The 23805-nt window shown below is 35.3% G+C and overlaps 1 protein-coding gene across 1 annotated transcript in view; it reads left to right on the top strand.

Moving 5' to 3' along the window:
• The window catches only part of Tenm1 (teneurin transmembrane protein 1), an 827344-nt gene that overhangs the window by 477765 nt on the left and 325774 nt on the right, over positions 1 to 23805 (top strand). The gene's annotated exons all lie outside the window — the stretch shown is intronic.

Consider the following 23805-nt stretch of genomic DNA (forward strand, 5'->3'; position numbering starts at 1 on the left):
AATCCATATGACTAATGCTTGTTATACTTCTAGGCCTAGTGTCTGTCTTAGGGAAATAAGAATATTTGAAAGAAATGTTCATTAATGGTGATGATAGTACTATAAATATCTATGAAATAATACCTTTTACATATTAACACATAAAAATAAGCTATCTAGTGGTAATTATATTTCTGTATTATATAGTAGTACTAAAATGTACCTAAGATTTATAAGTAGTTTTTTTCTTACAATATTTGCAATAGAAAAATAGATTTACAGGCATAATTTTTTCCTCCAATAATGACTACAGGAAAAAAACTTGGAATGTACATATTCAGTGCTTAAATTCAACAATACCTCATGTTTTAAATGCTGAATAGCACTGTGGTTAGCCAAATCTATCTTCAGCCACAGATTTAAAGATTCATTTTAGACAGGAAAATACTTCTGAGAACTAAAATATGACCTATAAATCCTGTTTACTATACATAAACAGGAATCAACCAATCTTTTCAGACTATAATAAATGATAAATATAGAATACATTTAAATAAAGATAATTCTGTACTCCCAATTTATTTAGATGTTGAAAACAAAACTTTAGAAATAAAAAACTACACATTGGAGTTCATTGTCACAACAATTTGTAGTCACTTTGGTGATAGTATTTTTAAGCATACTTTTTAATAAAACATTCTCAGGTTCATCTCAAAATAAAACCGTAAGTAAACATAATTTGTTATATTTTATAAGGAAAGGAAATTTCTTCCAAGATGAGAGGAAATCCAATTTTATATGGAGATTTATTTAGCAATCCAAATGTAAATGTAAACAGGTGTTTTAGGGAATTTAAAGAAGTTAACTGGTTGATGTAATATATGAGCAAAACAACTAAAATTAGAATGTAGAGAAATCACTGTCTCTGACTTTTTGCCTTCCCTAACCATACACCTACACATGTTTCTAAAGAATTCAATATTTAACACAGAAATACATGATTTTGAACAAGAGAGGAACAGCTTTTAACAATTTTTCCACTCCAAAGTCATTTGATTATCATAATAAATATTTTCATTGTCATGTCAAGTTAATAGACACATGTCTGATATATGTTACTAAAAGTATAAAATATATTTGAAATGCTAGAAACTCATTGTTCTTTTGATTCTTTTTTCTACAGAGGGGTGTGTGTGTGTGTGTGTGTGTGTGTGTGTGTGTGTGTGTGTGTGTATGTGTGTGTCTGTGTCTGTGTGTCTGTGTGTGTGTGTGCATGAATATATGTGTTTGTATCACAGATATTCCACTCAATATCACCCATTGGGAGAAACCAGCTGGTTCTTTATTAATTCCACAACACAAAAATGTTTGTACTCTAAAAGCAAAAGATAAAATCAGGTTTAGTTGTCAGATCTTTGAACCATCTCTGTAAGAACTGTGAAGCTTGATACTGAGTATTTCATTTAAGAGCTGGAAAGCTCAAAAAGAATTGCCCCCTTTGGCAAACAGATACACAAATAAACAGTAACATCTGCTTCTCCATTCTATTAAAAAAACACTTTGGTGTGAGGGTATAAGACTATGCATAACAAAAGTACTTTAAATGGAAAACAGCAGTTCATTATAAATACTATGATGGATTAAATGCAGCGTAGATGCCTTACAACAAATTTCATCAGATAATTATGGTTTATCTACCGTCTTCCAACACTGTTCTGTAGTTAGGATTTCAACAAAGAATAAAATGGAAGAAAGCCCTACCTTCAGTGATCTTATTTTCTTCTTGTGAATACTGTCTTTTCTCTTAGAGTGCAAATAATAATACAGGACTTGTGAACTAACTAGACAAAAATCAAAGAAATATTTTAACTTTGTTTTTCTTTACTTGCTTTCACATTTGTCTTAGTTCAAACTGTTAAGAAAAGCTCTTAGACTAGGTAATTTGTAAAAAGCCTAGATGCATTACTTATAATTGTGGAAGTTTGGAGATCTAGGATCAAGGCACAAATGAGTAGTGTCTTGTGATGGTATGTCCTTCATAGATGGCACATGTAACAGTGGTTTATCAGGTTCTCTTGACTCTCTTTTGTAAAGACACTAATGCTATTCATGAGCCAACAATTGTCCAAACATTCTACCTTTTAATCCAAACACATTGGACATTAAAATTTCACATACAAACATAGGGGGATTAACACATTCAGACCATACCAAATTTTGCACCTCAACTTTGATATAAAAATTCTTTATTTGTGCTTTTATAGCACATACCTTTAATCCCAGAACATAAAGGGCATAGACAGGTGGATCTCTGTGAGCTAAAGTCTAGCTTGGTCTACATAGTAAATTCCAGTCCGCCCAAGATTGCCCAAATAGTCCCTGACTCAACCCACACACCAAATTTTTGCAGGGTATATGGAAAAATAGAGTAAGTGAAAGTGAACAATAGAAAATATCTAAAATCAGGAAGATATTTTGTTAGAAACAGATAACAGTTTTATTCTGAAATGTTAAGATACCTATACAGGAGATTTTTGAATTTTTCATTATTTAATTAATAATTGAAAATATTAATCTAGGTCTAGAAGAAGAGAGAAAAGGGACTATACTGTCACTTTCTTTTTTCATCTCTCTATGTGTACATGTGCACATGCTTGTTCAAGTGTATGCACATTCTTGTGCGTGAGTGTTGATGTCAGAGGACAATCACAGGTTTCAGTCGCCACCCATTTGAAACCATATCTTTTTGTATGCTAGTGTATATGCCAAGATAGCTTGCCTGCAATCTTCCAGGGATTTTCTTGTCTCCACCTCATAACTTGCCATGTCTATCCTTGTTATGTGAGTTCTTGGTTTTGAACTCAGCCACTCATGCTGCCATAGCAAGTGCTTTTCTTACTGAGCCATCTCTCCAACCCCTGTTCTATCATTTTCTAAAATCTTACTATGTAGGAAAAACTTTATCATATTTATTTTAACTTGTGCTTTTAACACCAGTAGTTAGAAAAGTATAACAATATTCCACTACGTCACTAGGTAGTATATAATAAATCTAGTTCAAACTAGATTTATTATATACTACCAGTATTATTTATTATATACTACCAGTACAGATATATGCTACAACACCTAGCCCAGTATTTCTGGGCTAGGTGTTGTAGCATATATCTGTAATTTCAGAACCCAGGAATTGAAGCAGGAGGATTTTCATGAGTTGAGGCCAGCTTTATGCGAAAAATGCGTTCCAAGCTACTATGTGCTACAGAGTGAGAATCCCTCTGTCTCAATTCAAGAACACAAGCAACAACAACTAAAGAAACCCATAACAACATAGCCTCAGAAAGCCAACAAGCAAAATCTGATTCTAGAGCTTACCCATGATAGATATGGGTAATTAAGAGTTTCACTGATAGACTTAAAGATGAATTTCTGTGAATGATGAATGAAATCTTGAACAATTTAAAGTAGTTTAATACAAGAATGAGAAAACTAAATTGTGAGAAACCTGTTATAGGAATCTAAAGAAAAAGACAAAATTACTGAAAAGTAATAATCTAAGAGCACCAAGTAGAAAGGAAATTTTTTCAAGGCAGAGGTAATCATAATTTTCAGATGCTAAAGATGAGTCAAATAAAATATGGATGAGAAAAGACCTTTGACTCACACTCTTAAGAGTTTTAAGCAGCCACTTTTAGTAAAATGTTGAGTATGAAGCAACATAGCTTTGGTTTTGAAGTATTAGGACATAAGATTATAGAGGCAACAGATAAATTAAGTGGGATGGTAGACTGAAACAAAACTAAATCAAGGTAAATTATTCATATACATTGAAAATGGAAATAAAAGGAGAATTATATTCCATAAGTTATTCAGTAGTCAGGATAATGATATCATTCAGAGGTAGAAATTGACATATCAGGTCAGAGAGCAAAAGCATAGAAAAGTACAGGTATGACAAAATGATGCCAAAGGAAGCAGCAGGATTCCATACAACAGTTCAGGCTTCTTTCTGGGCCTCCAACAGGGCCAATGTGGTGACAACACAGTTTGAGAATCCCTACACTGCCCATCTACAAAAAGTTGCTTTTGTCAGTATCATGGCAGAAGGTGGTATTATAATCCCCCACCCTTACTTAAAGTCGCCTGTCAAACTTAAATCATATATTCCCAAAGGCAAGCAGCTACCTTGCCAAGTCATGATTATAAGTCATATTTCTTTCCTCCATCTGACATACATACACAGAACTCTAGGCAGTCCCACATTACTGACAAAAATACTCAATAGTGACATATGTACACCTCAGGGCTTACATTGATAAAGCAGCTGCTAACTTATGACTACTTCTAATTCATCTATGGAATTATCAACTGCAACATGATATTAGCCCCCTTAGAAAATTTAATTTCTTTTGGCATAAAATATTCACAATCTTCTGTGTCTCCCGAATTCAATTAAAATAATTGTCTTTCATGCATGACAGTCCAATCTTTCAAATTTTGTCATTTACCATAGTGAACTCTGTCAAGAACCTAGGTAACTATGCAGCAACACATTACTGGTTGCTTTTCATCAGCTAAACATTAACAATGTCAAAACCTTGGATTCTAGATAGTGTGTTGGATTTATGTACAAATAAGTGTTTTGTGCATGTGCACATATAGGCGTGAGTGCATCTATGTATTGGTAGTTTTTGGTTTTCCAAAGTACTTTCACTTGGTATGTTATCTCAGACTGTACAATTTATATGCAAGTAACAGACCCTTGAGGAAATCTTATTAACAGACAGTTGGTATAAGAATTGGAGATAGAAGCCGGGCAGTGGTGGCGCACGCCTTTAATCCCAGCACTCGGGAGGCAGAGGCAGGTGGATCTTTGTGAGTTCAAGGCCAGCCTGGTCTGCAAAGCAAGTTCCAGGAAAGGCGCAAAGCTACACAGAGAAACCCTGTCTCGAAAAACAAAACAAAACAAAAAAAAAAGAATTGGAGCTAGAATTCAAGTGTACACAACCAGCACAATAATCTTTGCATATGACAATGTTTCTGCTATATGGAGAACTCCAAATTATTCCCTTTTGTCTATTGGTGAATTGTCTTATGGTTCAGTTAATCTTCCATTCCTAAAAACATAACTCAGTTTTTATTCTATTCATATTCCTAAAAACATAACCTAGTTTTTATTCTATTCATATAAAAATCTTGATGAGTCTAAATGTTCAAAAGATGGAGGGGTTCTGGGTAATTGGATTTGGTGATTAGCTTAAGGTTAAATAGAACTTTTCAAAAAATGTCATTCTTGTTGAAAACCATTCTTAAATATAAATCCACTTTCCTTTAAATCCAAATGATAATAATGTACTCTTTCACAATAACATCAGAATTGTCAGTTTAGACGTGAATTTCTATTATGTAGTGCTCTAAACAGAAAAGAGATTGCAGAGTGAATAAAATGTCTAGTGGCCATGGAGATTTGTTGCAAATTTTAATGGTCTCCAGTGAGTAGTGGAAAAGCACACGATTCAGAGTTAGAAATCTTGAGCCCAAGTCCAATTCTGCCACTAAATATGTGTATGACATTGATGACACCTCTTTCTTCAACACAACCTCATTTTCTTCAACTGTCAGATGAGAGAATGAGGCTAAATATTTAAGATCATTTATGGTTTGCAATTTCTGTCATTCTGTGGCTTATCTTCCTGTGACTTGCATCTCCAGTGAAATAATTCTGATAATTTAAGCTTTCTGATAATTTAAGTTGAATTGTAATTAACTGCAAATTTTAGTGGATTACTGAGATACCTTCGGAATTTCTAATAGGTAAGAGGGAAATACAAAGAAGCTGCATCTCCCAGTCTGTCAGGAGGGAGTGGTGATGGCAGCCAAGTATACTCAAATAAGCACTCCTAGTTCATTGTAAAGGTAGCCTAAAAGATGATCTCTCTGATCCACGAATGCTCAGTAAACTTGGTTTGCTAATTTTTAAACATCCTCTCTCTCTCTCTCTCTCTCTCTCTCTCTCTCTCTCTCTCTCTCTCTCTCTCTCTCTCTCCATCTCTCTCTCTCTGTGTATGTGTGTATGTGTGTGTGTTTCTCAGTCTCTCTCTGTCTCTCTGTTTCTGTCTCTTTGTATGTGTGTGTGTGTGTGTGTGTGTATTTTAAAATGCAAAACGTTTCATGGCATAGGATTTAAACCACTTTATATAGAAATTTGTCTCACATGGGTCCATATTTTGAAGCTGAAGTAGAATTTCAATGTCTCTCCCCATATCTTAGTTTTCTAATTACGAAGTAAATAGAATAGTATTTCATATAGTCAGAGTCAGATTCCAGTTCCAACCAGCCATGTTTATGCTGCATCTTATCAGTTTTTGGTGGGAGTTTTTTCCAAGTGTTGACAATGACACATAGAGAAAATACAGATTTCTCTTTCTATTTATCGTATAGATCATAACAGTGCATGGAATCACTGTACTCTTGAAGTTGACCTTCTCTTGTTTGTGTCCCCGTGCTCTATTGGAGTGGTTAATTGGAACCAATGCTTCTCTTTATGTTCTAGAATCCACACAGCAAGGGCAGACAATTTCAGAGGAAATGCATGATTTTTCAAAATTTTCCTGTGCTCTAGGGGAAGTGTACTTATTGAGCTTTAAATCACAGCACAGATCCCCATTTGACTGTTTCTTGGGTTTTCAAATTGTGAGGGAAGTTAATGTTGTTTCAATTGATGTGATTATTATGTATTCTACATGTTTTAATCAGCAATTGAAGATTTGGATTTGTGCTTTGTGACAAGTTCATGAAAGCTACAATTTGAAAAGCAATTTTTAAAATTGAAGTAGCAAATGTCTTGCATTCTCCATAACTTACAATGATTTCCTTGTTTGATCAGCAAGGGTAAATATTTAAGGTAGTTATGAATGAGTTGTATATGCTTGTATATGCTCTTTGCCCCTAAAGTTCGGGGTATTTTTTTTAGATAATAGAGCAATAGCATGTGAAAATAGTCTCAAGTAGTATATAGTAATACCTATGAGATTGGAGAGGAAGATAAAATCATGAATGTTTTACAAGACATTTCCCTGAAAATTTTTCAAGAGTGCTCAATCACCTCTCACAGAGATACTGGGACTGAAAACTACATGTTCCAATCAAATGAATAGTTTTAGACCATGTTATCTCAACACTATCATTGACATTTCAAGATGAACAATTAATTGGTGTGTACATCTTGAGGAGCCAACTGTCCATTATAGGATATTTAACAGCCTCTCCCACTGCATGTCAGTAACAAGAAGTATCCTCCCCCGAATTCTGACAGCATAAAATGTCTCCAAACATCTCCATATGTTCCTTCCTATCACCCAATTAATCCCCAGTTGAAAACACTTTCAACCTCACTTAAATCCTTTCCCGTCATTGTTTCCCAGCCTATTCTCAGTACTTGGGAGACAGAATCTATTATTTGCTCATTCTTCCTTTGTGTGTTTGCTTTTATTTATTAAGAAATTTTTTATTTGTTTTACATACCAATCACAGATCCTCCTCTCTTCTCGCCTCCTGCCTTCCCCAATTCTCCCCCATCCACCTGTAGATTTAACTAACCGTCTTATTAAATAAGAAACACAGAAACAATGTAAAAGAGAAAGCCGAGAGGTCAGAGGTCAGAGCTCAGAGCGAAAATCTCACCCTTCTGCCTGTGGTGTCCCAGCTTCCCGAAAGAGGGCTACTTCCTGTCTGTACGCCTTTTTTATAGTATTATTGTTCTGCCTTCTCATTGGTTGTAAACCCAAACACGTGACTGCCTCGTCACTGTCTGAATGTACAGCCCCCTAGGTCTTAAAGGCATATGTCTCCAATGCTGGCTGTATCCCTGAACACACAGAGATCTATGGGATTAAAGGCGTGTGTCACCACTGCCACACTCTGTCTATGGCTTTAATAGCTCTGACCCCCGGGCAACTTTATTTATTAATATACAATCAAAATCACATTTCAGTACAATTAGAATACCACCACACCCACCCATCCTCCATTCCCTCCTCCAAAAAAGATAAGGCCTCCCATGGGTAGTCAGCAGAGCCTGGTACATTCAGTTGAGGCACTATTTTTACAAACTCTCTTCTGGGTCTTCCCTCTTTCTTTTCTCTTTTTCCAAGGCTCGTGATGAAGGAGTTAGATAGTCTCTAATTTATAGTGTGACTCACATTGGGAACCATCTAACCACATGCATTTAGCTCTGAACCTCCCCCAAGTTTTCCTTTTAATACAATGACAACTCCTGACACAGTTTTATCTCCAAATAACTTGTCAAGGCTCTCATTTCTTTGTGAGTCTTAAGTAAAGGGAGTATATTTTGATACATTGGATATGTATACATTTGGTACTATCTAAGAGGTCTGTGTTCTGGGAATGCAGAAGGGGGAAGATTATTGTATATTGTTGCTGACTTCTAACATGAGACACATAACAAGTGAGGCCTGAGTCCTAAAGCAACAAACAAATCACACACACCCCATTTGCAAATGTAACCAGTTTGTCTGTCTGTCTGTCTGTCTATAATTGAGCCACCCATCCATCATCTACTTATATCCAAGATTTCCTTTCATTTTCACCTGTACTTCATTCTCCACATATTTACTCTTTAATATTCTCTTCTGCCTTACATAATCACTATACTGCTTTTAGGAATCTGTAAGCTCTTCTGATATTTTTCTTTGCTAAAAAGTTTTAAAAGAAACAGAAGCCTGGAAAAGTCACATATTTGGTAAGATGCACCAAATATAGATTGTCCAGAAACATAGAGGGCACTGGGGACAAGAGCAGTGGTAAAGCTGACAGGTTCAGAAAGGATAGATCATGAAGGGTCATATAAAAGTAGCACACCTTCTCTTTAAAAATATGAAGAACACAGATAACCATGAAGAAAAATGATGACAAATCAAATCACCAGAAGACAACCACTATGGAGATTTCTATGTTGACTTCTGAATAGGATATCTTTGGAGTGAAAATATGAAGTTATGCGTGGTTTGGTTGACAGATGGGAGAGGATCATACATGTAGATGTGAATGTACACTCTAATTCCCATGTCCCATATATTATTATATGTACATACATATTCTATATTATGTACATGTGAATTAATATATATAATCCTGTATATTTTTCTAGCATGAAAATTACTGTTATATTAATATTTTGTGGCAACTAAGAATAAAAATTATGTAAAATAAGTAAAGCTTAAAGAAAAGTTTTAAGATACTGAATATCATTTCACAGTGAAACAAATAAAATGTGCATAGACAATCCTAATGAAAGACAGAACTATGCCCATCATTCTCTTTGTTGGACTGTATAACTATTGCATCTCTGCATATATACTTTCATTTCAAATTACACTCTACATGAGATTTTTCCCCATTATATATGACCCTTTTGTTGGCTCAGCGTAACTTGGTATATTAGATTCCCTAGCTTTTAATTGTTTTTCTATGTGGATTTTAGAGAAACAAAGTAAGATTGCCTCTGAGATTGTATGATCTGATTCTGGTTCAACTAATTGTAGTTACAGACCATTATGAATATAGTATTTTGGTGGGAAATTATAGATATGGATATCTTGTTAACAGCTGAGAGATAACCAACATTCCTAATATGCTTATGCAATTGCTAATTCTTTATACTTTCTGTGATACTGTAACATTCCATAACATAAATTATTGGATCCCTCCCAGTTCTTTGGGTATGTTCTTTTATAGCCAGTGAATGAGCAAGGGCATTGATTATCAAAGATGGTAAGGTTTTAGGGACCAAATCTTAAAGTATTAAATGTAACTTTTCTTTAACTAATATTTCATTAACCAGAACTCAGCCATATGACCACATGCAAGTGACCTAATGCATGGTAAATACAGTGTATCTGTGTGCATAGGAAGAGTGGATGAACGTTGATTGAAGGGCATGAAGTCTCTGCCACAGGCTGCCACTTTGATTTTGAAGTTAATATTTCAGATGATGCTAACATCCATTGGGAGCTTGCTTCTAAAGATATGTTACATGGGATAGGGTAGAGGACTAATGTAAGTAGAATTTCTTACTTTTTGTAGAATTATAAAAATAATCTTTACCTTTAATATACTTGTATGAGTAAGACTTTCAAAAGTGAATGATGATATGTGGCAGAGGGTGATCAATATCCCTTAAAATTTGCATTAGAATAATAATCTAGATTCTCAACCTGAAAAGTTTGATGAGAAATTCTTAGGCTCTGCACTTCTTGTATTCCTTTGTAACTAATTGGAAACATTGTTTCTTTAAAATAAGATGCCCTTTCTGATGTAGATTGCAGTTCAATAAAAATAAATGACACAGAAAAGTATACTGTGTCAACTGGCTCATAAAATAAATGAGAAAAATGCATGTTTGTAGAAAATGAGGGTAAATAAAAAGGCAATCAATGTATATAATACTGCTTAACAACCCCTCCTTTAACAATATATAAATGAATGAATGAACGAATGAATGAATAAAAATAAATAAATAAATAAATAAGATCCCAAGCAACCAATGAAGACAATTTTGCTCTAATTATGGAAATTAGAAACTAACTTCCTTGCCTTTGTGACTAGGAATGCAAAAGCTTATTTATAAACAGAAAATTTTTACAATTATCAGAAAATGTGGTGTCTGATTTAATGTGAAAGGCATACTCACAGAGTTTTCCATGGCTACCTATTCTGTCCCTGTTTCAAGCATTCCCTGAAGGGGACTGAGCTATTGAATACCATTGAGTAGTAGTTTTTAATTATTCCCTCATGAGAAAAATGTATAAATTGCAAAGAACATTGGTAAGCTTGCTTACCAATGCCTTTCTAATTTTTATCAAATTTGAAAAGATTATACCCTCTAAATCATGTCTCAAGACCCAATTACTATTAAATATAAAGTTAATTAAAATACACTAAGCTTACTTATCTAAAATAGTTTTATGTATTGACCTGAGACTTTTTATCCAACATTTGCATTAATAGAAAATATTTATTTCATATTTACCTTTCAGCTGATATAGCTTTTAAAATATTTTATGTGTATGAATGTTCTGCCTACATGCATGTATGTGTAATACATTCATGCCTGTGCCCACAGAGGTCAGAAGAAGGCATTGGATCCCCTGGAACTAGAGTTAATGAAAATTATGTGCCACCATGTAGGTGCTGGGAACCAAACCCCAGCTCTCTGCAATAACAAGTACCTTAGCTACTACATAATCTCTCTAGCCCTTTAACATCAATTTCTAAATCAAAATTAGATATAGAAAGTGTAGGCATAACTTAAAGTATGAGATGTTTACTAGGAAAAATAACATTATTATCATGTTAGTACACACTTCATAAATGTATTTGAGGGTCTACTAAAGCAGCTTGATCAAATATTACAGAATTCACAGTATTTCTGTTCTCTGTACAAATCTGTACCAGCACCACAGTTGTTTTAACTTTAAGTATCCTGTATCAGAAATGTTTGACTTATATGAAAAGTCTGATACACTGTTATTTGACAATTCCCTAATATTCCCCACATTCTAAACAAAGAGACAACAGCTTTACTCTTCTAATAGTTTTCAATGTGTATTACATTCTTAATATCATCTTCCCTTTTATAATTTTGATTTGATATAAATATTTCTATTAAAACATTCAACTGAGTGCTTTGTATACATAAACATTCATCTTTGAAATGAGAAATAACAGATGACCATATGAATTAAGATTATATTGCCCCACCATGGCTGAGAGATGCACTAATCTATGGGTGTAACAATAAGGCATTAGAGATAGTTTTATATTATGCCTGTTTAGCAGAGTAATAATAGTAATACGTTGTCTCCTATGACCTATTACTTGTCTAACCACTATTTCCTTGCACTGATAAGCCAGATTCTTTTTGAAGTAGATTTCAGTTAGCACAGATACACACACCAGTCAAGGTGTAAAGAATAAGAGACTAGAATGCTCAGCTCTAAATTAGACATTTCTAACACACTCTATCCTCCCAAGGCTCAAATATCATTGCAGGAGAGGAAGTAGAAAGATTTTAAGAGCCAGAGGTGGTGGGTGACTTCAAGGAAACAATTATTTCTGCACATAGCAGGAAAGCTGCACATATGACATCACAGAATTTTGACAGCGTTCACAGGACCTGTACAACCTCATGACAGACAGAATTCCAGCATGTAGAGGGGAGGTAGGCACAAAGTACCACTCTTAGATAAGGAGCTATTGACGACTGACAGCTTCTTGGAGGAGGAGAGAGTCAGTAAATATGATCACTGTCTTGCTCAGCCATCATCATAGAAGATTCCTCCTGCAGTAGATGGGAATAATTCAGAGACTCATAACTGCACAATGTACAGAGAGTGAAAGACCTTGGAACATTCAGTCTTAAATGGGATGTCTACATGAAATCCATCACCCCGCCCCCAAGTCTCAGGGAATTTAACAAAAGAGGTTAAGAGCCAGTGATGATGAAAGACACCAAGGAAGAAGGCCTTCTAGACACAACAAGGCTGACACTTATATGAATTCGCAGGCACTGTGGTAGCATGCACAACACCTGCACAGACAAAAGTAAGACGAGTTCCCAGTGTTGACAAGAGAAGTGAACCCAATTCCCCATCCCCAAAGCAGAATCTATCTCCAACTGACAGCTGCTCAGCATGGAAAAATCTCTTTTCTCCAATGCAGTCTCATTGGTTATACAAACCACACTTAAGGGCAGGCCCTATGCCAAAGACTAGATGGCCAACACAAAACAAACTCAATGGTATTTTTGGAAGATTTTTGTCTTAGTGCTTTGTCTGGGCATTTTTCAAACCTTACATGTCTTTTACTTACATATTATATTATCCAATTTTGTATTTTATGGTAGGTGTGTGGGTGTTATGTGTTTCTCATGCTTTTATTTTGGCTCTAATTTTTCCATTTGTTTTGTCCTATTCTGATTTGCTTATTTATTTCCTTGTTTAGTTACCTCAGTTTTCTAATAAAAGAGATAAAGAAAGGGTGGGAATTGGGTGTGTGGGGATGTGGGGATGATCTGAGAAGAATTGGGGGAGGAGAAACTATGATCTGAATATATTATATAAAAATCTGTTTTCAATAAAAAAATAATGAAAGAATTTAGCTCCTGGTATTTTGACCATACTTCAGTGGAAGGCTACACATCCCGAAGCATGTGGACAGTACAAACTGGTACTAGATTGGTCTAATAGAAGACACGAAGTTGGGAGAGTAGGAGACAGGGCTCCAATAAGGGGGGAGTGAAGGAAAGGTTAATATGAGCAGAATATAGGGTACAAAATTCTCAGAGCATCATTATGAGTTATATTGAGAGCTAAAATATTCATAATAATTGATTACATCCCTCATGCATGAATTTTAAAATATTCATTGAACACCTATTTTTGTTATATTTTCATATGCTAAGAATTGAATACAATGTAAAACAAAGACATATCTACTGTCATGTAGGTCATATTTTAGTAATCAACCAAACTGAAATTAATTTTCAAGTCAATCACTTACCAGTTGTGTGATATTAGGTAATTTGTAAAGTCAATATCTGATCTTTGGTCACCTCACCTAAAAAAAATTTCTTACATATTATTGGGATATCATGAGAATGCAGTGAAAAGAAACATACAAAGTAAAATACCAGAATATCTATCATGTAATAAAATATTCACCAAATGCCTTTGCCTTACTATTATTATTAACAGTGAGTATTTGAAAATCATTAGCATTTTTATTTAGAATAATCCTTTGTTGCCAAAGTATCCCACAAGAGTTCAAATATGAATGAACCTTTTATTACAATTATTTATTTACTTAATATGTGTGCATATGTGTGTGCTATGGTACACATGCGGAGGACAGAGGTCAACTTGCAAGAGGTGGTTCTTTACCAATTAAGATATTTCATCAGCTTGTGAATTAATTTTTTTTCTTTGTCTGCCAGGTTTACATTACATGAAAAGAGATGCAAACATTTAATTATCATTTCAATCTGATAAACCAAAATACTCTTTTTACATTTACATTAGGATCTTAAAGCTTCATTCTACACAGTAAATCAAGAGCATTATTTTAATTTTTTTATACTTTTAAGTTAAAATATAATTACATCATTCCCTTGTGCTTCCTAGTCTCTCTTGAATTGATAGCCTCTTTTTATTGTTACTGATAATGCTGTGTGTGTGTGTCTGTGTGTGTCTGTGTCTGTGTATATGTGTGTGTGTGTGTCTAAATATATAAATACAACCTGCTCAGTCCATTTGTGTTGCTTGTATATATATATGAATTCAGGGCTGACGAGCTGGTATCAAATAACCCATTAATGGGCTCATCCCTGGGGAAGACGGTTTCTCCTGCTCTCAACCTTCCTTGACTGCCTGTAGTCCTTTGTCTAGAGGTTGGACCTTTTGAGATTTCCCGTTCTACCTTAGCATGTCTATTGTTGTTGTCCTTGTTCATGTGTTGTTTAAGAAGCCATATTTTTTGAAGTATCATGGGTGAAGCTTCTCTGTGACTTCTGGAAAACATAATGAAAGCATTGTAAAAAGAAGCAAAGATATATAAACTAATGTGTGTATAATTTCTTGTTTACCTCTGAAATAAAAGACCTAAAAACTGGTTAATGCTCTCTATGTTCAGCTAATATGTAATCCAGAGACATATTAAAATGTAGGAAAGATATTTCTTGTTACAGATTAATTCATTTTTTAAAAAAATCACAGTACCAATGGAGATCATAGAATATTCCCGTTTGAGAATAGATCACTGAGCTAAGGTTTAAACTTCACAAAATTAAGACTTCTATAGGCATGCAGAAATATTGTTATGAACTATTAAAATTATGAATGACACAGCATAGATGGTTTACCAACATTTGGTAGGTGAGGCTTGCAGGACATGTTGATAGAGGTTATCTAAATATTTGGAAGTAAGAATAAGAAACAAAAATGAAATTCTCCTTTATGTAGCTATTAGTAGAGGGATAAAATTATTTACCCTGTTTCATTTTCAAACTTTAATCCAGAAAATTTGTATAATTACCCTCTAAGGGTATTGATTCTAAATTGTAGTATTTGAGAAGGATAACTAATGGAAAACAGAATATTGAGACTGATACATTTTTCCACAAACAATTCCAGATATTTTTGTCAGAGAAGAAAATGGGGCTGATTCAAAATGCTGTTTTCTTGCATTTTCATATTTGTTTTTTGGGAAATATTAGATTGAATACCTATGAATACCTATTTCTCCAAAGACAGTACACAAAAGCTCAAAATACATATGGAAAAATATGCAACATAACTTATCAAAGAAATGCAAGCAAAAAAAAAAAGCACAGTAGTAAGACTATTATCAAACAGAAGCCCAAGGGCTAGAGAGTTATGTAGCTAGAGTTTTCCTGCCTTGCCCACAGTCAGGACAAATCTCTGTCACCCGCCAGTCCCACAGCCGCTCAGACCCAACCAAGCAAACACAGAGACTTATATTGCTTACAAACTGTATGGCCGTGGCAGGCTTCTTGCTAACTGTTCTTATATCTTAAATTAATCCATTTCCATAAATCTATACCTTGCCACGTGGCTGGTGGCTTACCGGCGTCTTCACATGCTGCTGATCATGGCGGTGGCTGGCGGTGTCTCTCTGCCTCAGCCTTCTGCTTCCCAGAATTCTCCTCTCTCCTTGTCCCACCTACTTCCTGTCTGGCCACTGGCCAACCAGTGTTTTATTTATTGACCAATCAGAGCAATTTGACATATAGACTGTCCCACAGCAGAGTTAGCTCAGCAGTTAAGAGCACTTGCTACTCTTCCAGAGGACCCGGGTTCAGTTCCCAGCACCCACATCAGGAAGCTCACAACCACCTGTAACTCCATTTCTAGGAGATGGAAAGTTCTCTTTTGAACTCTGCAAGCACCAGACATGTGCATGGTGCATGTACACACACATAAAATAAGTAAATCTAAAAAACAAAAAGAAACCTAAGACATAATATTTATTGAAGAGGGAAATACGTGAAGAACCTTTGTACATTGTTGAAGGGACTTAAAAATACAAGCTTTTATGGGAAAATTACATGACAGTTTCTTAGAAAAATAAAAATGTAACTACAATAGATCCTATAATGCTTCTTTTGGGTATGTATCCAAATCAATAAAAAAAAGACCTTAAAGAGATACTTCTTTTCGTGTATGCACCGAAGCACTCATCCCAATAACTGATCAGCATACCCTAATTATTGATAAGGGAGTGAACCGATAAGTAAAATATGATTTTTACATACAGTAGAATATTATTTGGCCTTAAAAAGAAAAGAAATGCTGTCACGTACTGCAACATGGATGCATCTTGTTAAGTGAAATGAGCCAGCCATGAAATATAAATACTACATGTTTCCTCTTATGTAAAGCAGTCAGAATCATAGAAACATTTTTAATCAGTGGCATGGCGGGTGCTGGGGGAAAGACCGAGTTGTTGAGTGGGCAAATAGTGTTTTAAATTTCCTAGAAAAGTAATTATAGAGACTTCTCACAAGGTACTTAACACTACTGAATTGCATAATTTAAAATACTTAAGATGACAAATTTATGTTATATTATTTAGATTTTTATCACCAAACTACTTTTAATAACTTTAAAAATAAGTAACTAAATTCCATTATCCCATACAAATGTAATTTGGGCCTACTCATAATCTCTTTTTTAAATAATCAACCTCGTTTCTATAGAAGCAAGTTGAACCACTTTCTCTGGGAAAAAAATAATCCAAACGCTTATAGCTACAGTAATACAGGCTTAGATGTGTTTCATAAGAATGTTTACAAGATGTAAAAGAGAAAAATCATTGGTTATTTATGTATCTGTTGTGAAAAAGCTGTAGATTTCTGTCTGTTTCCTGTAGAATTTTAAGTGCCATATTAAATCACATTATTTAATGCTAACAGATACATTCAGAATTATGTAGTATAGGGGCTTAAAAGAGCAAGTACATTTCCTCCTTTTATAGATGATTTTAAAATCCTTACAGGAGCATTTATTATACTCCCATTTACCACCACTGAGTATCATCAGTCTTGAAGATTTTTTTTTACAATTTCCTTATGTGCACATTTCCTTTGGTAATATCTTACTTTCCATTTTTAAATTTGAACTTGAATATTAAAACAGATGCAAAAAGAGGCACTACCTACACATAAACTCTTGAACTGCATTTTCATCATTTGCTCTGTAGGAAAAAAACCCAATTGTGTGAAATTGATAACAACATTTTAGTATATCCTCAGGTCCTGAGGGAAAAAGCAATGTGCTTAGACAGATGATCTGATTTTATGAGCACATAGCTGAAATCTAGCACTGTGCATTTGTCTTTATGCTCCTAGTTTTTTCAAGGACTATGAAAACACATTAGGCTCTAGTTTCACTTTCCACAATGACCTGCAAAGTTTGTGACAATACATAGCATTTATATTGCTGTTTCTCAGGATACACTTCAAAGTATATATCGCTTTCAGCATAGACTCTTAGTGTGGGCTTGTTAATAAGAAAACAAGAACGTTAGTATATGAACTTATTTTATTATCTACTCTCACTGAGGACTATGATTTGGATTCCACTCAAACATGAATTAGTTTAAATGCTGCTCTGCTGTGACTGTTGAATTTATTCATTAATCTGTAATATTTTACTTGTGAAACTGCATTTGGAAATCCTTTGGTGTACATCAGATGAAATTACAGTGCTCAGGGATATTGATTATTGCTTGTAATTGCCATCATAATAGCCAACAATTCTCTGTCTTTCTTCTACCTCTTAATGATATACCAAACCAAATCAATATCCAACATATAGGGCCACTTACATTGTCTTGAAAATCCAATTGTTCTTCTTCATAAATATGCAAAAGATTGAAGAATTTTTTATCTTCAAACATTAGGTAGAAGAGTCCATGCTCCTAGGTTTTCGCTTTGTCCCATAGAAATGTATCAGGGTGAGGCTGTATAGGATTACTTACATGTCTGTGACATTTTGCCACCTCAAAATAATCACAAGGTAAGGGTAGAAAGCTAAGACAGCTATGCTACTCTCCTCTTTGTGAACTGCTACATTTCTTGCTCATTAGTAAATTCAGTGGCCAGTGAGGAAAACTCTGGCTAGGAGAGCTCTCCAGGCAATAAAGAAGAGATCTGCATTTTTAAAGCACAGGTTATTTTAAAACCTAAAAAACGAAGCACAGTTACATGAAATCAACACAATGCTATAGCTCACTTATCCAATAAAATACATTTTTCTCTTACTGCTACTCATATACCATGTCTCCATTCTTCCATTATTGGGATAAATTAGATGCCTTTTAGAAACAATAATATTTTATCTACTGAAGAGTAGTTTGTCCTGTGATGCTTGTCCATTGATTCAAAACAGTTCATCAGTCTTTAAAAGTTGCTATACGAACATATGGCTTACAAAAGAAGTCTCAAGCGATGGCTCAGTGGATACAAGTACTTACCACACAAGTATAAGTACCAGAATTCAGATCCTTGGTGTCTTAGTTAGAGTCCCTATTGCTGTGCTAAAATACTATGACCAGGAAGTAACTTGGAGAGGAGAGGGTTTATGTGATCCTATACTTCCACCTCACACTCCATCATGGAGGGAAGTCAGGGCAGGAACTGAAGCAGAAGCATAGAGGAATGCTGCTTACAGGCTTGCTCACCCATGGCTTGCTCATCCTGCTTTCTTTTACCTTCCAGGACCACCTGCCCAGGGCTGCCACAGCTCACAATGGCCTGGGCACTCCTGTATCAATCACTGATTAAGAAATTATTGTACAGGCTTGCCTACAGGCCAGTCTTCTGGAGGCATTTTCTCAACTGTGCTTCCCTCTTCTCAGATAACTCTGTCTTGTGTCATGTGGACAAAAAAGGGAACAGTACAATTGACCCCTTGTCAACTTGACATGCAAATGCATCACTCATTAATCCATAGCCTTTCTTTTCATCTCTAAGATCTCATATTAATATCAATATCGCAATATAAAACATTCCAGAGTCCCAGAGTCTTTAAAAATTCAGTTGCTTTAAAATATCCAAAAGTCTCTTAAAATTCCAGTCTCTCTAAAACTCCCAAGTTTCTCTACAAATTCTAAGTCTCTCAACTGTGAGCACCTGTGAAATCAAAAAGCAAGTTACACACTTTTTACTCCAAGAGGGTAATCAGGCCACAGTTACAATCAAAGCAAAGCAAAAGCAAAGTCCAACAGTGCAAAGCTCAGCCTTCTGGGACTCATGATCTTCTGGGCCCCAAGGGGATTCATTTCTCCACTCTGCTGCTGGCCGCTTGTCTGAAGCTTAGGCTGGCTCCACTCCACAGCTGCTTCTGTCCTTGGTAGTCATTCCATGGTATTGGCATCTCCAATATTCTAGGACCTTCACCAAACTGAGACTTCACCTTCACCAATGGCCTCCCACAGTGCCCAGCCTCAGCTGCTTTCTGGGAACCTTTCTTGCCGCCAAAACCAGTAAGACCTGGGAAACTTACACATTGCCAAGCTCAGCTGCCAGCACAATCTCTACATCACGGCTTTCATGTGCTCACCCTAAAGAAAAAACACTTCCCAGAGAAATGTGCTGGTCTCTTCTTAATCACATCAGACTCTTGTGCCCCATCTGACAAGCATCAATTGTCCCAACAAAACAAATATTTCACTGTGGTGCTTGTAGTCTCTTGTTAATCAATCTATTCTTCAACTCCAGCAGAACAGAATCACAGAGTATTAATTCGAAATAGCATGTGAAAGCTCCAGACCGAGTTTTTCTGCCCTCTGCAACCTCACAAGATAGGCCTCTATTATCTGTGTTGCTCAAAGCTCTTACCTTCCAAGCCTCCACAGCGGAGCCCACTGAGCTCAAAGTATCCAGTGTCTTTCTATCCTAACGTTCAAATGCTACCACAATCTTCCACAAAACACATGTCCAGAAACTGTCACGGCAATACCTCTCAACTTTGTATCAGTTTCTGCCTTAATTAGGATTTCTATTGTGGTAAAATACCATGACCAAATGCAACTTTCACCTTATTCTTTTATCAGTGAGGGAGCTCAAGATAGGGACTTTGTGGCAATACATTGTGTACCCTAATAAAATTTACCTGAAGATCAGAGAAGCAGAGAAAGCCACAGCCACCACTTCTTACCTCACCAACTCCTCAGCCTGAAAGAGCCTATTGCTGATAGGGACACTTCTGCCAAAAAGCCTTTAGTTCCTGTCTTCTCACACCTTATTTACCTTTCTTGATTCAGCCATCACTTCCTGGGATTAAAGGCGTGTATGCTTCCCAGTACTAGGATTAAAGGTGTGTGCCACCACTGCCTGGCTCTGTTTCCTCTCCTAGACTGAGTCAATCTCATGTAGTCCTTGGTAGCTTTGAACTCACAGAGATCCAGATGGATCTCTGCCTCCCAAGTGCTAGGATTAAAGGTGTGTGCCACCACTGCCTGGCCTCTATATTTAATCTTAGTGGCTTGTTCTGTTCTCTGATCTTCAGGCAAATTTTATTAGGGTACACAATATATCACCACACAACCTGAGGGAGAACTGAAGCAGAGGCCATGGAGGAAAACAGCTTACTGCTCAATACCCTTGGCTTGCTCATCCTGCATTCTTATACCATCTAAGACCACCTGCTCACAGATGACAAACCCCATAGTAGACTAGGCACTCCCACATCAATCATCAATTAAGAAAATACCCCCATAGACTTGTCTACAGGCCAGTCTGATAGAGGCAATTCCTCAACCGAGGCTCCCTCTTTCCAGATGACTTCAGCTTGTGCCAAGTTAACAAAAGAACAAACCAGCACAAAGGCAAACAAAAAAATACACATACATTATGTAATATGGTTTGAACAGATAATGATTGTTGATTTTGAGTCAGTTAACATAAGTTATTAGAACATGATGCTTATCTGATGAAGATTAGGTTACAGATAATGTCAGACAATAGAAATATAACTAAATAGGAAATACCTGATTCCAGCTTCATCCATAATATTAACTAGCTGTTACTTAAGTAAATCACTTTCATTCTTTTTCTTATTGAAAAATGAGGGCATTTTGCTACTAGAAGATTTATAAGGAAGTTCCTCCCAACTTTGTGATTCTGTAGCTGTCATTCTCATATTCTTCTCATTAAGCCCAAAGGAAACAGTATAAAACATCAGTTGAATGTCTACATGCCAAGTTCAGCATAAAATGTGTTTCTGTACTTTAACAGATCAATATTAAAATTTTAATGTTTTCAGTAGTTGCATAAGCCTACTATGTGTATGGTCTGATAGCAAGGGCTCTGGAGCCAATATACTGGTGTTTGGCAATTGTACATCACCAGTTATTAGTAATGGGACCATGGACCAGTTTCTGCATCTCTTTGTGTTTTGTTGTTCTCATCTGAAAACATCATAATAAGCTTGCTATAAGTGCAAAGTGATATAATGCTTTTTGAAATGGAACCATGAATGATGCAACTCAACACTCAAATGTTATCGCTTATTAATATTAAAAAATTACCAGTTACCAGTTTTCACCAAAATTCTGTGGGTCTTGATTTTGTCATCTAGAGAGTAAGGTAATAGTACCAACCTCAAACACACATAAGGATCAAAATAATACATTTATAGAAACTGACTTGGTGCCTAACCCCTCTAGATAGGGAGGAGATTAGTAAATTCACCAGATACCAATCTGTTAATCCTATTAAAAACTGATATGAGATTAAATGCATTTTCCTTAATAAAATACCCCTAAATTTTAAACATTACACAAATTACGCTTTTATCCACGAATACTATGCCTGCCTTTTTTGTCCTTTAAAAATATATATCATATTGCCTCTTTTGAGGCCTGGCTACTTATCCTTAGTACTATGTGTAAATGCTTTTCCTAGTGAATAAATATGTTTATATCACAATTTGTAATGATTGTGTATTATGTGTTTTAAAAATCACTTAATGAAATATCAAGTATTAGGGATATGAGTAGGTTATTTTGGCTATTATAGGTATCATTGTAACAAATGACTTCTTAAATAAATTGTCATAGACAATATTTCCTAAAGATAAACTCCTGAAAGCATAATTGTTATGTAAATAATATGTGTATTTAAAATCTTTTGGTATATAATGTTAAGTTGCCCTCTAAAAAGACGCAGGAATCTCAATTTCATTCAGTAACTCAGCCCTTTAGCAAACAGTTAACCTCCATGATACTCAAGCCAAATTCTCTATTATCAGCATTTTTCATCACCTGGTATATGGAGTTGTTGGGGCTCTTTTCTTTAAACATGCTTCTTTTCCTTTAAATGTGGAAGCTAGAAATGAATCTTCTGCATTTGGGCATATGTTGCAAGGTGATGTTGACTTTTCACTTACTGAGAGGTTTTATACTGTACATTAAAATGCAACACTAGAATGTGCTTTGTTTAGCAGTGCATTTTACTGCCATAGAGGGCACAGTAGAGTGGTTAAGATTCAGGACTTTGAAGCCTGGATGACCTGTATGCTGATTCTAGCTCTGTCACTTGCTTACCAGGTGAATTTGGACAAGTTGTTAAACCTATTTTTGCTTTCCCATTCTTAAAAGCCCAATGAGGAAAACATCATAGCCTGTTTCACATGAGTAAAGAATGAATTCGATGATGAGCACATAATAGAACACATGGCACTTAGCACCCAGTAAGGATAGAGTACAGGGACAAATATATATATATATATATATATATATATATATATATATATATATATATATTTATGTGTGTGTGTGTTTTTCTCAAGTTCTTACTTATGAATATATCACTACTATTTATGAAATGTCCAGTTATACTAGTAATGAGCTATAGGAATATACTATAATATAATAGCATCATTACTCCACAGGTGCAAAGTTCCACAGCAGGCATAATGAATGTATGGTAACAAAGTACAGAGTTGAGTTTGTCTCTGGAAATTAAAGTAGAAATTTGCTTGGAAAACATGAGGGAGTTTCTGGAGTTATGGGACTGTTCTACATTCAGATAGGGGTTTGAGTTGCACAAGTAATTGCATGTTTTCAAATCTCAACAATGATATATGTTAACAGTATATATTTTCACATATAATTTTTATATTGAAAACAAACTATAAAATATCAACTCTATATAATAATATTGGATTCTGAAATATTGTGAGAAATTTTCTAATATATGCCAGTTATCAAAAACTAGCACCAGTTAGTAGATAAATGAAGAGATGAACTGAACAGATAAAATGGGGTACAATCAAATGTGAACTGTTAAAGCTTATTGATGATTAAATGGGGTAACTTACCTCAAGTGAGCCATATGTTTGATATTTTTAAATTAAAAATTAATGAATATCTGTCAAAAATCTTGTCTTCAAGGTTTGATAGTGAGGAAATGCCCAAACACTGGTATCTAGGAAGCTCTAATTATCAAAATCTGATGGTACAATACAGTCATCTCTTCAGAATCATGATTAAGGAGTGAGAAAAGCATAGGGAATATCAACTATGGAATGGCAACATTTGCTAGTCGGCAAGAAAGCAAGGAAAGGAGGGACTGAGGAAAGAAGGGACAGAGTGACAGAGGTGATGAGGAGGAGGAGCAGAAGAAATGACAAAGATACCGAAGACAACTCAGTTACTTGTGGGTTACCTGAAATCTCTGTCTAGCCTTTCCAGGGCTGGTGAGATTAAACATTGTATGATGGT

Source organism: Peromyscus maniculatus, chromosome X (assembly GCF_049852395.1).
Source record: "Peromyscus maniculatus bairdii isolate BWxNUB_F1_BW_parent chromosome X, HU_Pman_BW_mat_3.1, whole genome shotgun sequence".
Taxonomy (NCBI): domain Eukaryota; kingdom Metazoa; phylum Chordata; class Mammalia; order Rodentia; family Cricetidae; genus Peromyscus; species Peromyscus maniculatus.